This window comes from Zonotrichia leucophrys, unplaced genomic scaffold (genome assembly GCF_028769735.1).
Source record: "Zonotrichia leucophrys gambelii isolate GWCS_2022_RI unplaced genomic scaffold, RI_Zleu_2.0 Scaffold_79_212424, whole genome shotgun sequence".
Lineage (NCBI taxonomy): Eukaryota > Metazoa > Chordata > Aves > Passeriformes > Passerellidae > Zonotrichia > Zonotrichia leucophrys.
The window spans coordinates 147,964-154,393 of NW_026992284.1; the positions used below are offsets into that span (position 1 = coordinate 147,964).

Sequence of the window (6,430 nt, forward strand, 5' to 3'; positions counted from 1 at the left end):
CGTGGTTCGACTGCTCGGAGCATCCTGAGAATTGCAGTATGGGATGTGTGCGTGTGTCAGCACCGTATGGCTGCGGGTGGGTAGCGGCCGTTGGGGGTGGGTGACGTTGCCGTGAGGCGCCGCAGCCGGCCGGGTAGAGCCTGGGAACGGCGGGGGGAGGGGGCAGGGGGCTACTTCCCCTAGGATTGGCCCGCTTCCGTGTCGCTAGCTCTCTTCGCAGGGGAGGAGGTAGTGCTGATAATAAAATTTCAATAGCCAAACCGAATTTTATTTCTATATCTTTTATTTTAAAGAAAGCAAGCAAACAGCGCTGGGTGGCCGGGAAGTCACCGCTCCACTCACGGCACACACCACTTACAAGTTCGGTAAGGTATATACACTGTTTTTAAGCCTACAAGCATTTTCCAGTGCGCTTGTGTTAGTCCAAATCAGCAAGTATCAATAAACTGGGATCAGCAATTTCATAATCTTTCCAGGTGGTTGTTGGCTTCTGGTCCTGCTCGTAGTCTGGAGGGAGGCCCTTCACCAGTGTCTGCTAAATAATTTAAGTCTTGTACAAGTGCATCAAGCTTTTTGTTATACATAAGCATTTAGTCACTTTGTTGCAATATCCCTTAGCTTTACCACAACTTCCTCTATTTTATTCTAAGCATCAGTCGTTTTTGCCACCTCATCTCTTGACTCTACTATACTTTTTTTTTTTTGTTCAATGCTTTATTTGGCTATTCGGTCAGAAAGTTTCAAAACTGTTCTTTGTAGTTATCCCAGGGACCGTGTCCACTTTCGACACAACAGATACAAGCATTTGCTGATTCCATTGCCAAGTGACACGAATCACAAAAACATTTTTCACAGTGCCCATGCGGGGTGGGGTAGCCGCGGGAACTAGCGGCTCCGACTGTTATTTTGCACAGTCCCAGACCTAAAGCTCTCACCCACTGCCAAACATGGATTGCGTGTACCCCTTTTCCAAACACCATTCTTTCCCCCCGAAGATACAATAAACTACCTTTAATTCGGTTGCAAAATCCATTTCCCCTTCCCCCATCGAAAAAGAGTATAATTGGGGTCCAGATGAACTGCACCTCTGAGATCTCCCTGGACGTGGCCTGGTGAACTCCATTGGCAGAACCCCGAAGGACTCCGGTGTACTACGTTTGATATACCCATTCTTTTTCCTCCCTCTTTTCCCTTATTTTCTCCCTTTTTCCCTGATTCCTCCCCAACACATTTTTGCTGTGGTTATTTCAATAAAGGTGCATTTGTTTTGATTATCACTGCAAACCCCCTTGTACCGTGTCAGTTCTTTTGCACCCTGAGATCACCCCACGAACCATCACGAAACCCGTTTGTAAGGACAGATTGTGACACTACTTTATCCTCTAACCTGTTGCATATGCATAAAAGACATATGCATATGCATATGCATATGCATTAAACTGTCTTATAAATTTTATGAGCCTGTGCAGTTCTTCAGTCACGTAGTTGTAATGTGGTGTTTATAACCCAGATTCAGTTTTTCTGTCTGCTTCAGTCTCAAGGTCAGCGAGAGGCAAGGGGGTGGGCCTTCTTATCTCTCTTCAGCTTGGATGGTTACATTCCTTTCAAGTAGCCTTGCATCTCCTTTGTTCTCTCTGCAGGCCTTTTTGTGAGCATCCAAGGTAAAAGACTAAACAAAAAAATCCAAAATTTACTTAGTACAAATTTCTACGATAATAGATGTCTCTTAATGCTTTTCCATGTACATTTGATAAGGAGGTCAATAGTATTCTCCAATTCCAAATTAGCACTATAAACTCACCCCAGCTAATATCAATAAAACTACAATGGGGTGGCACAATGTATTGAAAATCCCAGTTGCAGTTGGTGACCATCCAAAGATTACATCCCACCAATTATGATCTCCATCTTGTTTTATTTTTTGCAGAATTCTGCTTTTTTCTTTTGCATTATGATGGACCGTAATTAGAGTATTTTCTCTGCTTTTCTGGATCTTCTTCAAAATCTCAATTAGGTCTTGGTGTTTAATTAATTGTCTTACTAATGTAAGGTTCATTCCAATAGGAGTAGGTGATAGCCTGTGATATATTGTGTAATTGTTTCTGATCAGCTGGTGGGATTTCACTGGTGCCAAATATGAAAAATCACACCCGATAATCTTAACAAAATTACAAATACAAAAACTAAAATTATTTTTACTAGGTAAAACTACACCGTTGTTATCAATTGCTACAAAAGTACAAGCAGTCCTTACGCATACACAACATTTACCAGTGTATACAAACACAGTTTTCTGATTAGTGACTGGATGAATCTTGAAGTGGCAAATACTTTGTTCAGTGTCAAGATACACATCTTGAGCATCAATAGTGTTGCTTTCACAGATGAATCCTAGTTGTTCCCGGGTAACACAAGATTCTAAGTTTACTGTTTGCCACTTCTTATTCATCTTTCGTGCCCACACTCTATGTTCCGAATGATAAATCACCATTTTCTCATGGTTTAATCCTAGTGCAACAATGGGGTGAATAACATAAACAGTGGCATTATGTAGAGTAAGTACAAAGGCAGTGGCCACTTTAGAAGCAGAATCGTAGGTAAAATTTACCATAGTCCACCAAGATTGGAACTTTCTTTCAAAATTAATCACATTATCCCAAATAATATTTCAGATCTCAACTGGAAAATTACCTTCACCCTCTTTCCATATGACCAAGGCTGCTGTTGCCTGCATCCATAATTGTGTTTGTATACAACTGAAAGCTAAAGACACATTAACTTGAACTATACTAAGTACCTCTACTATCTACTTGTGGTCTTGGCCCCCATCCTTTTCTCATTTTGGTAGCACTTTTGAAATTTGCCACTGACTAGTTCCTAATGCAAATAAAGATAACTGCAGGGGCTGTTTTAGTTTTGTTAGATCACTTGTTGCAGTGGCCAGCTTGTTCATTAATATTTCTGAGTAAATTCTGTTTAAAACTCCCAATCCTGTCTCCAATATCCCAGTTAAATCCCTTCTTATTCTGTTTTTGAGGGGTATTTGTCTTTGTAACCACATTGTCCAGCCCTTGAAGGATGTCCTCAGGAAAGAGGAACATGATGGTTGGATTTCTCATATGTTGATTTGTATCAGTAATTCAACATGTTTGAGAGACCACTCTGGATTAAACAACAGTTGTTGTTGACCCATATTCTTTATTATGTATGGGCCTATTTCATAGACCTTAGTTTCAAGGTTGGTTTGGGTTTGAGTTACTTGAATACTGGTGTGAGTTGTATGAGGTTCTGTTGTTGTAAGAGATCTTAATCTATTTTTAATCTCATCTATTTTAAATTTGAATGAGAGCCCAATAATATTATGAGCCCAGAGACAGATCACCTCTACAGGCTGTATTAATGTGAAATTATACCAACAGCCTGATTTACTTGGGCCATTATAAACCTCTTGGTTTATGTATGCATGTAGGAAAAGCTGAAACACTAATTTGATTTGCTCTCTTATGGTCCCATTGATCATCTGGCATCCTACCCTGATTTCTTTTCCTTTGACCCCTTGAAGTGTTCACAGTCTCCATTCTTGCTACTCCTGCTTCTCATATACCCGATTCCCATGCATTACCACAGTTGATAGGTTTAAATCTTTTACATCAGAATATTTTCCCATGGATCTAGTGTACCAAATAAAAGCTTGGAACCAAGGCTATTCAACATTGTTTTGGATAGAGGTACCTTCTAATTCTAAGACTTCAATTGCAATTACACACAGAACAATTCTGCAAATGAAATTACTAACTACTCCCGGCTGCAATATACTCATTTTGCCCAAGTAAGTTTTAGTCTTATGTATTTGTCCAGGTTTAGAGCAAATTTGGGGAAGAATCCCCCAAAGGAGCTCCAGTGGGAAAAGCAGATCCAATCGGCCCCTCCCCCCAACTGGTCCGGGAGGGAAAAAATACCTCCTTGGAGAAAGGTGGAAAAAACCTGTTTATTAAACAATAAAACCAAAACAATATCAAACAATGAGACCCCTTGCCACTCTAAAAGAGATGACAAACTGAGAAAACCCCGAGTTGAAGCTCAGCTCACTCAGTCTCTGATCAGTCCCTCTGGTGCTGGAATTGTCGCAGGCCAGGCCCGGCCCGGTGGGCCACAGCTGCAGCTGCCGGTGCTCTCCTGGGTGTTCAGTCCAGAGCAGTTTCAAGAGGTACAAAAAAAAGGAAAAAAAATAGTCCAGGGAACTTCTTTGCCTCAGCTAGCTAACACTAACTAAAAAGCAAAAGAAGAGCTCTGTCTCGCTGTCTGCTCATCCACAGACAACACAGTCCAGGAGCAGGAATGTGGAGGAGGAGTGCAGTGTCTGAAAACAAACTGCGCGCTTCTTCTCTCCCCCCGTTCACTCTCTGGAACACTCTTAAAGGTACAAAACTTATTATTCAACATAAACAGACTGAGACGATTGGGCACAAAAGCATCATATAGTCAACCCAGGGCATTGTCTCCCAGCGTCACTTTCCAAGGGGCTTCTGGGGCCTTCTTCACTCGAGAGTAGTGGATCTAGGCAGTCTGCTCCTTGATCTTAATCGTGGTGAAAATGGTGAGAAGCACCTGGAATGGCCCTTCCCACTGTGGTTCCAAAGTCTTTTCTGTTAGAAATTTAGCATGTACATAATCGTCAGGTTGTATGTTACATACTAGCTCCCTGCTCCGAGTTCCAGCCACGTGTTTTTCAATTTTACTTAAAGCCACCATGTATGTGGCCAATGTCACCTCTCTGATGTGTGTAGACATCCCCTTTTGTATACCATATGGTCTTCCATAAAGCATTTTAAAGGGACTCAACCTTTCTTTGGCTCTAGGTTTAGTTTGAATTCGCAACAATGCCAGTGGAAGAGCTTGGGGCCAATTTCTTGCTTAATCAAATGGTTCATTTTTTCCACCTGGCCACTCGATTGGGGGTGGTATGGAGTTTGAAGTTCTCAATCCATGCCTAGATGCCTTCTAATTTGTTACACTACCCTGGAAATGAAAGGTGATCCTCTGTCTGAGGACATCATGGCTGGAACTCCAAAGTGCAGTATTATTTCTTGTAATAATACCCTGGTCACCTCCCGAGCCTTGGTAGTCCTGGTGGGGAATGCTTCTGGCCACCCTGAAAATGTATCTGTCAATTCCAATAAATACCAATACCCCCCTTTCCTTCGGAGTTCTGAAAAGTCAATTTTCCACTGCTGTCCCAGTCCATGGCCCTTCCCAATCTGACCAAGTTTTGGCGTGGGGGTATTTTTGGGGTTAGTCTGGAGGCCAAGATCACACTGTTGGGTCACTTGAGAAATAGTGGCATATAAATTCCTGGTAACACTTCTTTCAATCAGATAGGTGTTCAGGGCATCAACTCCCCAGTGTACTTTCTGGTGCTTCTCCCTTCTTAGTGACCACAACAAATGGGAAGGGATTACTAGCTTCTTGTTAATAGTAGCCCACCCCTCTTTGTCATTTATCCCTTCTTGATCTTGGATTAACTTTCTGTTTTTATTCTAGCTTACCTTCAAGGGTCATCTGGAATTAGGGCTCCCTCAGTGGGAATCTCACCTTTTGCTGCTTCTTTTGCCTCTCTGTCCACCAGACCATTTCCTTCCTCCAATTCCGAGATCACTTTCTGATATGCCTTGATATGCATTCTCAGGTAGCTGGACAGCTTCTAACAGTTTCATTCTTTCTTGTGCATTCAAATTGCTCCATGTGTATGTACAACCTCAAATGCACACTTTGAGTTTGCCAGTTCTCCGTCTTGTGCAGAGGTGTTTGTTGATAGCAGTCCAGACACTGTTACCTCTCTGCAAGTGGTGACAGCATACGTAGCATGTCTCTTTCCGCTGATGACCTAACTACTCCCATCGGTGAACCAGGTCTCTGCAATATCAAAGGGGGTATCCTTCAAATCCAGACGGTTGGATTAGGCAGCCTTGATAGCTTCCAGGCAATCATGAATCACTGGTTCTCCTGTATCCCAGTGAGAAAAGAAGTTGGGTTCACAAAGTTAGTGACTACAATCTCTACATCATCTTGTTCTACCACTGGTACTTCAGGAACCTTCATGGGGAAAGCCAGTGTCCGCCTTTTACTTCCAGCACTGCAGACACTGTATGGGACCCTGTGAGAGTCTGTCCAAATTTTCCCTCATCGGCCTCACGATCATCCTTGGGAGACCACTGAAGAGAAGACCCCCCCCATCTATATCTGGCTCTGAAGGAGAAAAGTCACACGCCATGGGCCCTGAGACCTGAAAGCTCAGTGTTAAGCTATTGTTTTCACAAGTGTGTTTGCTGTATGCTAAGAAGAGGACATGTCCTGGTTTAGGGCAAATTTGTTAAAGAATCTGCAAAGGAGGGCCCCTCCAGAAAGCGAAACCCACACGGCCCCTCCCCCC

The 6,430-nt window shown here is 42.8% G+C and overlaps 1 long non-coding RNA gene across 1 annotated transcript; it reads left to right on the plus strand.

Moving 5' to 3' along the window:
- On the plus strand, positions 1–1,262 carry LOC135460659 (uncharacterized). Its single transcript, XR_010443272.1, has 3 exons — positions 1–76; positions 294–365; positions 477–1,262. It is a non-coding gene; the product is annotated as an uncharacterized LOC135460659 (long non-coding RNA).
- The last annotated feature ends 5,168 nt before the right edge of the window (positions 1,263–6,430 follow it).